Consider the following 12,432-nt stretch of genomic DNA (forward strand, 5'->3'; position numbering starts at 1 on the left):
AACAAAGTCCATAAAAATGCATAAAACTAACAGCTTTAAAAGCACAAAAACTGAAACTGCAGTTTTTGAGCACCCATCCTTCTCATAAGTCATCTTTGTTCCTTATTGATTTAAATGTATACAACATATCAGGGTCCAACTGCTTCACAAAGATGAATCAGTTCAGTTACATGGAACCTTTTCACGGTTCAAGGTTCTTTATTGTAATTTGCATCATATGTGGTACATGAGGTGGAATGAAATTGTGTACACAAGATCCCAGTTACACCGAAAATAGCAAAAATATAAAGTATATTTAAAAAGAAGAAACAGTATTCAAGGATCTAAGATATACACTTAACAATAATGATATAATATAATATGATGTGTTAAACAACAGCCTGAACATGAGTCTGTTGTGAGCAGATGGGTGTGAATACAGCAGCATAGATAAAGTGACATCACCAATTAAAGTGTCATTACAGTGATTCTCCTGGTTAGATATTCATGAGTCTATCAGCCTAAGGGTATAAGCTGTTCCTCAGTCTAGTGGTTCTACACTTAATGCTCCTCTACCTGAGGGGAGTGGGACAAAAAGTGTGTGTGCTGGGTGAGTGGGGTCCTTCATGATGCAGGCGGTCCTCTTCCTGCATCTGGAGGTGTAAATGTCTGTGATGGCGGGGAGACTGACTCCGACAGACTTCTGTGCAGCCTTCACCGCTCTCTGCAAAGCTTTTCTTTCTGCAGCTGTGCAGCTTCCATGCCACACGTTGATGCTGGAGCACAGGATGCTCTCCACTGCACACCTGTAGAAGGAGGTGAGGACTGAGCTTCCCAGACCAGCTCGTCTCAGACGCCTGAGGAAGTAGAGTCTCTGATGAGCTTTCTTGATCAGGCTGGTGGTGTTGTTGCTCCAGCTCAGGTTGTCATTCAGGTGCACACCCAAGTACTTGTAGCTAGAGACCACTTCCACCGCAGATCATCCTATTTTTGTGGGTGGAGGTAGGTGTGTTTGTTACGTCTGAAATCCATGACATCTCTTTTGTCTTCTTCACATTGATGTGAAGGTTGTTCTTCCTGCACCAGCTCTCCAGGTGTTCCAACTCCTGTCTGTAGCTGGACTCATCATTGTTTGTGATGCATCCCACCACCACTCTATCATCTGCAAACTTTAAAATATGACAGCCTGGATGGGTAGCTGCACAATCATATGTTAGCAGAGTGAACAGGTTGGGGCTCAACACACAGCCCTGAGGAGAGCCAGTGGTGAGGGTTATGATGGAGGAGAAGAAGTTGTGGATCCTCACAGACTGTGGTCTGTTGCTTAAAAAGTCCAGGACCCAGTTGCAAATGGAGGGGCTTAGTCCTATTGTGAGTAGTTTGTCCATCAGGGTTTGGGGGATCATGGTGTTGAAGGCAGATGTGAAATCCACAAAGAGCGAATGGACGTAGGAGTTCTTCTGCTCCAGGTGGGTGAAAGCAGTGACAACTCATCCCATCTGAGGCCTCAGGAAAGAATGCCTCTTTGTGTCTTCAGAGACACTCGAATGACCAAACCTGGAAGATGTTTACTCAGTTGGTCTATGAAAGGCCCTCTAAATTACATTTATGAACTCCAATGAAATTTAAAATAAGGGAAAAGTTACTTCAAATATCTTAAACATGACAGAATTTTTTTATTTATTCTCTACAAATTTGATGCTGGCAACGTCACAGAGTTTAAATGTTGCTCATAAAGAAAAGTTTTCAACATGATTTTGTTTTCTGCAGCCAGATGTGTTACAGCCATCACAACAAGGAGGAAAACGCAAACGGCCAAGGGTCCACTGGGACGCTGTGGGACCAGAACACAGCAAATCAAAACAGTGGTTTTATTAAAGTTAATTTCAGCATGTTTAATCCATGACGGCTTTATTTATTTTATTATGTGTTTTTGCCACAGCTATTGTTGAATGAGCCTTTTAAAGGCGTTTAATCATCCTTTTGAGTTTCACCTGTCAGCTTGTGTGTTAGGGCTCCAAGAACTCATATACGGTGGCCCTGAACTGCAACTACAAAGAAAAAAAAAAAAAACACAACATATTAAAAACACAACTACATATTAGTTTTTTAATTTGCAGTTGTGGTTTGTACTTCAGGGTCACCGTACTCGTAACAACAGCACAAAAACATTTCTATCATAAATGTAATTTAGAGGGTCTTTCACAGAACAACTGAGTAAACATCTTCCAGGTTTGGTCATTCGAGTCTCTGAAGACACAAAGAGGCATTCTTTCCTGAGGCCTCGGACGGGACGAGTTGAGTCGCAAATCTTTTTCTCATAAAAATGCAAATTGATGTGATTTTCTTTGCATCACTGCAGCAGATGAGACCAATGAAAATATGCTTCTCTGAGCAGGACTTAAACCATTTCTTGAAATCCCACCACACGCAAACGCTCAGATTCCACCAGAATGCTTTCAAAGATAATAAAACCCTTACAGAATTCATTATTAAACTTTTTACTTTTTATTTTCACACCCTGATAGAAAAACATAAGGAAGAAATGACTTGGAAAAAACTAAAACATAATTAGTTGATTTTACTCAAAGCAAACATTGATGTTGTTTCCAGTGGCGGAGCTCTTCGTCCCCTCTCTTGATGTTCCTGGATTTCCCTCATCGTCGTCTCGTTCGATATTTCACAATAAAAATGTTCAGAAACGCTTCGGCTTTCTTTAAATTGCTCCAGTGACAGTTTCAGAGCAGAGAGATTGTATTTAGCAGCGACTCTTTTAATTGGCTCAGTATGCATGAAATGACCTTTGCTTACACATTCATATCACTGTGGCATTCACCCTCTTTTATTATTCTGTCTTTCCAGACGAGATAAAGATAAAAAGCTGGTCTCAAATTAAAATATTCAAAGTGTCGCTTACAATTCCAGATAACCATTTGGATCATTTTGGAAATGTTACCCAGGGAGACGAAGTTTTAATGAACACGGGTGGTATCTGTCACATGTAGTGACTCAGAACTTAGAAGGAACAATCAGAGTTTATCCTCCCTTGAAGATGTTGATGTGCTCAACTATCAAATGTCCATCCGTCCATCCGTCTCAGGATTTTAGCCATTTTTCCTTTTTTCAGTCTTTTTCTCCACTTTTCCCCCACACCTAACTGGATTTCTTTGTGGGTTTTTCATTCCAGGTTCCTGTCAGCATGGTGCCCTCAGAAATTTCACACCTACCTGAGTGCTCACCTGTATGCCCACTCTCCACCTCTGCTTATGTATGCACTTCTTCTTGAACTGCTGGACCCCTCACCTTTCCATCAGGACAAAGAGCAAAGATGACCCACGTAAAAACATTTTTTGAATTGTGAAGACTTTCTCTCCCACTGATGATCAGAGTCATCTTTATTTGACACTGTCAAGTCTTTTAAAACTTGATATGTGTCTTTTTGTAAGAAATAACCTAACTTTATGTCTGTCTGTCTATCTGATCAACATTTTAGCCGTTTATTTATGATTGCAAAATCTGCATTCTTTAAAATGTTTCTGCTGTTTTAGTTTTTTTTTGGTCATTTCAAAGTTCAAAATTCAAAGTTCTTTCTTTGCTCTTTGTGCACAGACCAACAATCCAGACACACTAGAATTATTGTGCACCGCTCTCTCAGTCATAGTCAAAAACATTGAAACAACGCTATATAAAATAAAAATAAGAATAAAGTGGTTTATGTCTACACTGTACATAAAGTATATTATGTCACATGACAAGTGGAGTTAGGTAGTGTAGGGGCCATCAGTCTGACTGTGGCAGGGAAAACTTTAATAAAACCTAGTACTATGGGTGATGATGGTATTTGCTGTCACTTTGCACATTTTAATTTTGTTTATTATTCAGTCCTTTTTAATAATAAAAAACAATTTCTCATTTAAAAACAAACAAACAAACATGTTTTTATTATAATTGTATAACTGAGGCAGCAGCACGGTGGCGCAACTGGTAGAGCTGCTGCCTCTCAGCGAGCAGGTCCTTGGTTCAAACCCCGGTCCAGGGGCCTTTCTAGGTGGAGTTTGCATGTTCTCTCCGTGCATGCGTGGGTTTTCTCCGGGTGCTCCGGTTTCCTCCCACAGACCAAAAACATGCATGTTAGGCTGATTGGTAACTCTAAATTGTCCCTAGGTGTGAATGAGAGAGTGAATGGTTGTTTGTCTCGTTTGTCTCTATGTGTCCCTGTGATGGACTTGCGACCCGTCCATGGTGTACCCCGCCCCTCGCACAGTGATTGCTGGACATGGGCACCAGCGACCCCCGTGACCCAAAATGGAATAAGTGGGTAAAGATAATGGATGGATGGATGGATGGTATAACTGAGGCTGTGCTCACCTCTGAGCCCTGACGGCAGCAGCTCCTTCAGCACCATGGACAGCAGTTGAGCCTGATGGTTTATGTCGCCCCCTGCTGGTGAACATGAGTCCAATCAGCCTGAAGAGGTTCATGTGCAATGTAACAAGAGATAAAGACATAAACCACCTCAACTGCAAGAAGTGTATATTAACAACTACGAAGCACTGAAATAAAATATTGTAGGAAGTTAAATGTTCAGCAGCTGCTTGATGTTAAACATGTTCCCATGGAAACCACACTCCTGTTTTCAGTAAAGACTTGGTAAAGATGGTGGGTTTTAATAAACTTTCAAGAAACATTTATTTTATAACAGATTAGCATTTGGAGTGAGCCCCAGTTAAGATGGCCCAAAAACCTTAAAAAATACAATAATCACTATGGTTAATATACATTTAACAGATATTAGGCTATTTGGGCAGCACGGTGGCGCAACTGGTAGAGCTGCTGCCTCTCAGCGAGCAGGTCGCTGGTTCAAACCCCGGTCCAGGGGCCTTTCTGGGTGGAGTTTGCATGTTCTCTCCGTGCATGCGTGGGTTTTCTCCGGGTACTCCGGTTTCCTCCCACAGACCAAAAACATGCATGTTAGGCTGATTGGTAACTCTAAAATTGTCCCTAGGTGTGAATGAGAGAGTGAATGGTTGTTTGTCTCGTTTGTCTCTATGTGGCCCTGTGATGGACTTGCGACCCATCCAGGGTGTACCCCGCCCCTCGCACAGTGATTGCTGGACATGGGCACCAGCGACCCCCGTGACCCAAAATGGAATAAACGGGTAAAGAAAATGGATGGATGGATAGGCTATTTGGTGTGGTTGTAGCTGAACATATTTTAAAACACAAACTATAAGTCTTACCCGCAGTGCCAAATCTTTGCTTAAGTCAACCCCATTTGTCTGTTAACAAAATATCACATGACCCACTGGACAGATTTTAATTACTTGTGCGGGAAGTGTTCATTTGATGTACATCTACAACTGATTTAAGTTTGAATTCATTTCAAATTCAGATGGCCTCCACAGATAGTAGACATAAGCCAACATAAAAGTACAACTTAGACAGTTTGCAGCTATTGAGAAAGAACTGGATGTGGCAGTAGCTGAGAGTCAGCAACAGAATAATATCTCAGAATGTGCACCGTTGTATTTTACTGGTTGGACCAGACCAGCCACCATTTTGTCTACATAAAATAAGACTACAGCAAACTGTGACAGACTGCAGGAGATGAACATTTCTTCAAGGAATGTTAGGCCTCTTTCCTGTTCCCTCGCACAGCTTCCAAAGTTTTTGTTCTACTGTCGCCTTGATGGAGGACTGCATCAAAGCAAGAACAATGAATATCAGTTATTCAGCTGTCAAAAGGATCACCTTATTTTTATTTTCAATGTCTGAATTTACAGCTAAGCTTTATCAAATCAACTTACACCTATAGATATAAAATATATCTTTCTTTTAGAATCACAACATGGAATAACCTGAAGCACGACTATGGATTTTTATGTACATGTTGAGCTCAGTTGAATTCTAACATGTCTGCACAAGAAACTGTCTCTACTCTTCTGTTCTTCTTTTAATCCTCATTTGTACAAGAAAGCTGATTAATAATAATTGAATAATATGAGAGGAGCCGATGATTTACACCTTTCACTGGAATGAGAGCTGTGCATGTGAGGAAGTCTCGTCGTCCGTCCATCACAGCTTCCATCCAATCAGCTGCGGGCTCCTGCTCAGCATCATTCTCCTCCTCTCTCCACACTGACGCGCCTCCATCCTCTGATCCGTGATGGCGAACACCCGCTGCTTCACCAACCGCTTCTCCGACTACAGAGGCGCGCTGCTCCCGGGTCAGCGCGCGGAGGCCATCCTTCCCGCCGTCGTGGCCAAGATCGAGAAGATCCTCAAGAAGGTTCCGCTCGACGTCAGCGACTGGGACGGAGGTCTGTACGATGGGCCGGCCGGCGTGGCGTACATGCTGTATCACGTGAGCGAGTGCGCGCTGTTCTCCGAGCAGCGGGACGCGCACCTGAAGACCGCCAAGCGGATCATCGACGCGTCGGTGCGGCGCGCGGACGCGGAACCGGACAAGAACATGCGGGCCGCCTTCCTGCTCGGCGGGGCGGGCATCTACGCGGTGGCCGCGCTCATCTACAAGTCCCTGGGCTCGGAGGATTACGTGAAGCTGCTGAGCAAGTTTGGGAACCTGTGGGAGGTGTGCGCGCACATCAACTTCCTGGAGAGCGGCTCGGACGAGCTGTTCGTGGTGCGCGCAGGATACCTGTGCGCCCGCACTGGTTCTCAAACAGAAACTGGGCATGAGGTGAGCTCTGAGCAGGCTGACAATAAAAAACATAAAAATACAACTCTGGCCTGCTTTATTGCTCATTATTGGACCTTTCTCGCAAAAACACCCCTCCAGCTCATGTCTTAAAGTTTTGTTTACATCAGTGTTGTTTGTTTGATGTAAGAGGGTGGGGCTTCTGTTTTTGTTGGTAAACAGGTCACAAACAAAATATGATCAACTCAATGCCATACCCTCCAATAGTACAAAGTAAACAATATTACTAAAAATAATGGGAACTTCAAAACACTGAAAAAACTCCCAAACTGTTTTTCAGTCAGAATTATTATTCATCAAAATGTTAGACATTATAATAAAAAACAACTCAGGTGAGGAAGGTTATTTTGTTGTTTGAATATTATCTAGAAGAAGAGTCCATCTGTTCGGAGATGTTTGGAGAACATGCAAATACAATATTATTGAAATCCAATCAGTTTCCATGAACCAACATTTTCCTCCTCTCTCTGTTTTTCATCATGATGTCCATCACACTTTCAGTGTTTGAACATTTTAGCAGCTTTAGGCTTATATTTTCTAAATCTTTCATTGCAGTGCCTTAATCAATTCTTTGGACTATTGATATCGTGATGAAAACAATTTGTCAGTATTTCTTGATAATCTAGATTTTTTTTTGTTGATAATTTTAGCTCCAAAATAATTTGTCACGAGCTGCAGCTTTACAGTTAAATGTGTTTAGTTAGCAAAGTCAGAGCGGATAAAGAAACTCAGTTTTATGAATGTGTTTGTTTACAAGTGCAGCGCGTGCAACTCCAGATGTGGAAAAATAATTATGTTAATTGAGACTAATATGAAAATGAAACTGGTGTGGAGCGATTGCTGTATTTATATGGAGTGATTAGTTTTATTCTGTTTAATCCTTGTTTCGTCTTATTGTTTTATAAAAGATAGACATTAATTTGACCGGTGTCTAATTTCTGAGACACCAAGTGAAAAACCCTTCGTGGGGTTTACAACTTTTGACTCAATAATATTTTCATGAAATGATCAAAAGTGTTGTTTGTTTGAGCGAGTGCACACGACTCACGTCTGTCTTTTATTCTGCAGATCCTGAACAAGGATCAAATCAAATCTATCTGCCAGGCCATCACTGAGTCGGGAAAACAGTACGCCAGGAGGAAAAGAAAACCCTTCCCTCTCATGTATTCTTATTATGGAACGGAGTATCTTGGTAAGAAAACCACGGAGGCCACGTGTTTTTACAGGCAGGCCACTTGTAATAAGGACTGTTCACTCTCAGACCTTGAAGCTCCTCTGGTGTATTAACGTGTAAAGCTGTGTCTTTTTCTCGACTGCATCGGATGAAGAAAGGCGCCAGGGTTGGAACTCCTCAAAGACTTGTAGGCTGATGAACCTGCTCGTTGGAGGATCTGCATGCGGCACAGTTTGCGTGTCCTGACAGATCTGCTCTCATTGTCTCATTAGCATCAGTCGGTTTCAGATCTGAGGGAAATGGTCTCAGTTGTCCTGCATGATTTCAGCTCTTTATGACTTTTGTTTTGTTCTGCTATGATTTAAGTAGCTCCAGTGGCAGAGCAGAAAATGATCTGTCCATCATTTTAACAGATTGTAGGTCAGAGAGTTTGATGAGTGAGCAACCTTTCATGTGTGATGTCATCTTCTTTGGGGGGGAAAAAACAATAAATTAGAGCAAGATCAGCATAAAAACAAGTTTATGAGCCAAGAAAAGCAACAGCTTGAATATTTTACTGTGAAAGGTTTTGAACAGTTATTATCTTACCTGTTCTAGATAACTTTATGAATGACCTCACTGATGAGCTAATGTCTCGTTTGAGTTTGGCCAAAACTAAAGTGTATTTCTACCATCCTAGAAGATTTCATATCCAACCTGTATCAATGAGCTACAAAGCAAATGGAACAATGAGCTTCTCACTTTCCGTTGAGCTTGTAAATGGCCTTCATCGAGAGTGAAAACGAGCTGGTGCACTGGTGCCACGGAGCTCCAGGTATCACCAGCTTTAACGACACACATGTTATCTCTAAGCATGTTATTATATTAGCTGTGCATTTCCTCGTGTAGGTGTGGCGTATCTTTTTGCAAAAGCCTACCTGATCAAAAAGAAGCCTCAGTATTTGGACACGTGTATCCGCAGTGGAGAGCTCGTGTGGCAGAAAGGCCTGCTGAAGAAAGGACCTGGGATTTGTCACGGAGTTGCTGTTCTTCCTCCTCCTGTATCGGCTCACAGGCAACACAAAGTACCTCTACCGAGCCCAGAGGTAAGAAAATAATGCTTCACATTAAATACATGGATTACATTTGGCAACCTGTTAGATTTACTGATGAAGAGAAACGACTTTACTGAAAAAAACAAAACAATTTAACGTAAATGTACTGTATGAAAATAAAACACAATCAAAGTCAAGCCGTTATATTTATATTACTCTTATTTTATTTCAAATTTGACTTCAAATAAGTTGCTGTAAGAACGTTTCACTGTTTGCTTCGTGCTTTGGAGGGAAAATTCAGACACAATTATATGTAACTTGAATATATTAATAGTGTAAATGTTTATGAAGCATTCACACGATTGATCCCTTTTCCTTCTGTACGTTTTTCGGCATCTTTCCCATTCCATGATTATTTTTGCTATTTCAACAATTCATAAATCAAAACGTTCAGCTCTTTCAGGATAATCCTGCTATGACTTTGGTATTGGTGCAACTTTAGCTTTTTGAAATATTTAGCCTTTTATGCCTTTTTTTAATCTAATAGAAAATGAATTGAGCTCATTTTCCATCCTTCATAACTTTAGATCTGTTTACAACCTTTTACTGCTCCTTCCACATTTTGTTCTGCTTCAGCTTCTTTCAGCCTTTTTGTGCAAATTTAACCTTTTTCAGCTACTTTCAGCTGTTTTGTGCTCCCTTTAGGTTCTTTCAGCTAACTACAACATTTTTGCGCTTCTTCTAACTTCTTGCTGCTCATTTCAGCTTGTTATGCTCCTTTCAGCTCATTTATGAAAGTTTCTTCTTTTTCTGCTATTTCAGCTACTATTTAGCAGTTTTATGCTAATTTGAACTTTTCCAGCTAATTCCACGTTTTTTGCACTCATTGAAACTTTTTTTAGCACAATTCAGCAAAAAATGTGCACGCACTCCCTTCTGGTAATTTAAGCTTCTTTCTGCAAGTTTTAGCAACTTTTAAGCAGTTTTTGGCTAAATTCTCTCTTTTTTTTCAGATAATTTCCACTTTTGTGCTCATGTCTGCTTCTTTAAGCCTAATTGGGCAAATATGTTCTTTCTGCTTCATTCTCCTAAGTTAAGCTTGTTCTAACTTTCAGCTACATTTTTAACATTTTTTTTTGCTAATTTCAGCTGTTTTCAGGTAAATTCAAGTTTTTAATGGTAATTTTTGCTACTTTCAGCCTAATTAACTTATTTCTGCTAATTTCAGCTTTATTCTTCTAGTTTCAGCTTTTTCAGCTACTATTTAGCTGTTTTGATGCTAATTTTAGCTTCATCAGCTAATTCCAAATTTTTAGCTCATTTCAGCTCTTTCCTCCTTCTTCTAATGGCTTAATCTTTTTTTCTGCCTTTTCAGCTACTTTTCAGCTATTTTTTTATTTCTGCTTTTTTTTTTTTAGCTAATTTCCTAAATTTTGTATTCATTTCTGCTTATTTAAACATAATTCAGCCAATATGTGTTCTTTCTTCTTTTCTTTTGCTAATTTAGGCTTCTTCTTCCATTTCAGCATTTTTTTAAGCTAATTTCAGCTGTTTTTCAACGGGTTGCTCTGCAATAAGCATTCACACTGACAGGAAATACAATTTCTCTATCCAAAAGAAAGTTAAAAACAAAACAACTGGACTTTATTTGTATCTTTAGTTTACTTGATTTTATATCGCCCATCACCGAAAGGTAAACGTGGGTGATCATGTTTTTGCCTGTCTGTGTGTTGACAGTTACTAAAATACGGAATGATCCACTGGATGTATTTTACTGAAGCTTGCAAAAAGCAATCATTACATGTACACCTACAACTGACTAACCTTTGGAGCCAACCCATTTCAAGATGGCTGTCACAGCTAATCCATAGTAGTCAACACAGCTGTGGCTTTAACTCTAATCTTAGTCTAAAACAGGTCATAAAAGGTGGTGGGCATGACGTAAAGCATAGGCTCTTAATTTCACCAGAATATTCATCTGTTGTTATTTGCATTACAAATGTCTCTGAACAGACAGATACATCTTTCAGCTGTAAAAAGAAAGTTGCTTCTATGTCTGAATAAAATATAAAAAGACATTAAAAGCTGTAACACGCCCTGACTCTGGAGATTTATGTGTCGCCGCCATTTTAGAAAAGTGTAATTTACTTTAATTCCACATCCATCACCTCGCTGTTCTTCCGTACCTTCAGGTTTGCAGAGTTCATCTTCACTGAGGAGTTTAAGACGGGTTCGCTCTCCGTCACCAGCATCTGCAGCCTGTTCGAAGGCCTGTCTGCTTCCTCGTGGACCTCCTGGAGCCGGATCAGTCGGAGGTCCCTCTGTTCAGCGTCTTCGTGTGAATGTGGCCTCCCCGACCTGAGCTGACGTCCAACCCCAGAACGAATTACTGTGATGGTTACAGCAGACACTGTTCAGAAAATAATTTACACTTAAGGTCAGTTAAAGTAGAACAAAGGTCATGTTGTGTGTGAATGTGCAGCTTCAGAGCTTTTTCAGATTAAGTGCACTCACCGTATGTTCATTCCAGTTTAGTGTCGGAAAACAGCGTTTAGTTATCGAAGCAGAGATCTGAGCTGTTCGCCAATAAATCTACTTTAACTTTATATAGTTCCTGAAATTGCTATAGAATCATGGACTTTATAGTAGTTTGATATTTTAATAGAGTGACCTAATGCAAAGTTGGGACATTTTTTAAATACAAATAAAAACAGAAAGCAGTGATTTACAAATAAAATAAAAATCCACATTTTATTCACAATGGAAAACATTAAACAAATTAAATATTGAATTTAAAATAATTTTAAAAGCATTCCCGAGCCCATGCAGTGGCACCTGTAACAGAATCAGCGTTGGATAAAAAATGTCCTCTGTTCATCTGAATCACTAAAAGAAGCCACTCGACGACAGGAGGAGATTTTTGAACTGACAACAGGCTTACACAGATGTTTCATTGAAGTCCAGTCGTGAGGATCTGCACCAGACAGTGTGCGAGAATACTTTATATGTTTACCAGCTCCCACAGGCCTGATGACCTCGGCCTCTCAGCTGTACATGCAGGATCAAGTCAGCTCCTCTCTGAGAAAACAAAGAGCTCTCTGAGCTCACACACATGGTTCAACATTCATTTAACTTTAGTGATAAACATCCTCGACCTTGACTAAAACTCTCCTGACAGTCACACCTGAGATGTTCACAATGTTCCACCAAGGATATCCTGATGCATGCTCAACCAAGGACCAAGGAGCATCCATAGTTTCTCCACCAGCTTCTCCATGCAGGGTCATAGGGCAGGTTTTGCTAGAGATCCCACATCCTTCACAAGACTTATCTTCTTAATTATACCTCTTAATTTTACAGCCTTTGTTGCTCCTGACTCCACTTTCTTAAGATTTGTTGCTGCTATTTTGCTTATTGGAAGAAAAACACACATGCACACACACATATATATATATATATACACACACACACAATATATATAAACAAAGAAAAAGACTCTAAGATCGGAAGAGCGTTTCCATTGCTCA

At 40.4% G+C, this 12,432-nt stretch overlaps 1 pseudogene; it reads left to right on the forward strand.

Annotated features, from left to right (window-relative positions):
- Positions 1–6,145: 6,145 nt before the first annotated feature.
- On the forward strand, positions 6,146–11,247 carry LOC119419208 (annotated as a pseudogene).
- The last annotated feature ends 1,185 nt before the right edge of the window (positions 11,248–12,432 follow it).

The sequence above is a fragment of the Nematolebias whitei genome, chromosome 13 (assembly GCF_014905685.2).
Source record: "Nematolebias whitei isolate Nwh7 chromosome 13, NemWhi1, whole genome shotgun sequence".
Taxonomy (NCBI): Eukaryota; Metazoa; Chordata; class Actinopteri; order Cyprinodontiformes; family Rivulidae; genus Nematolebias; species Nematolebias whitei.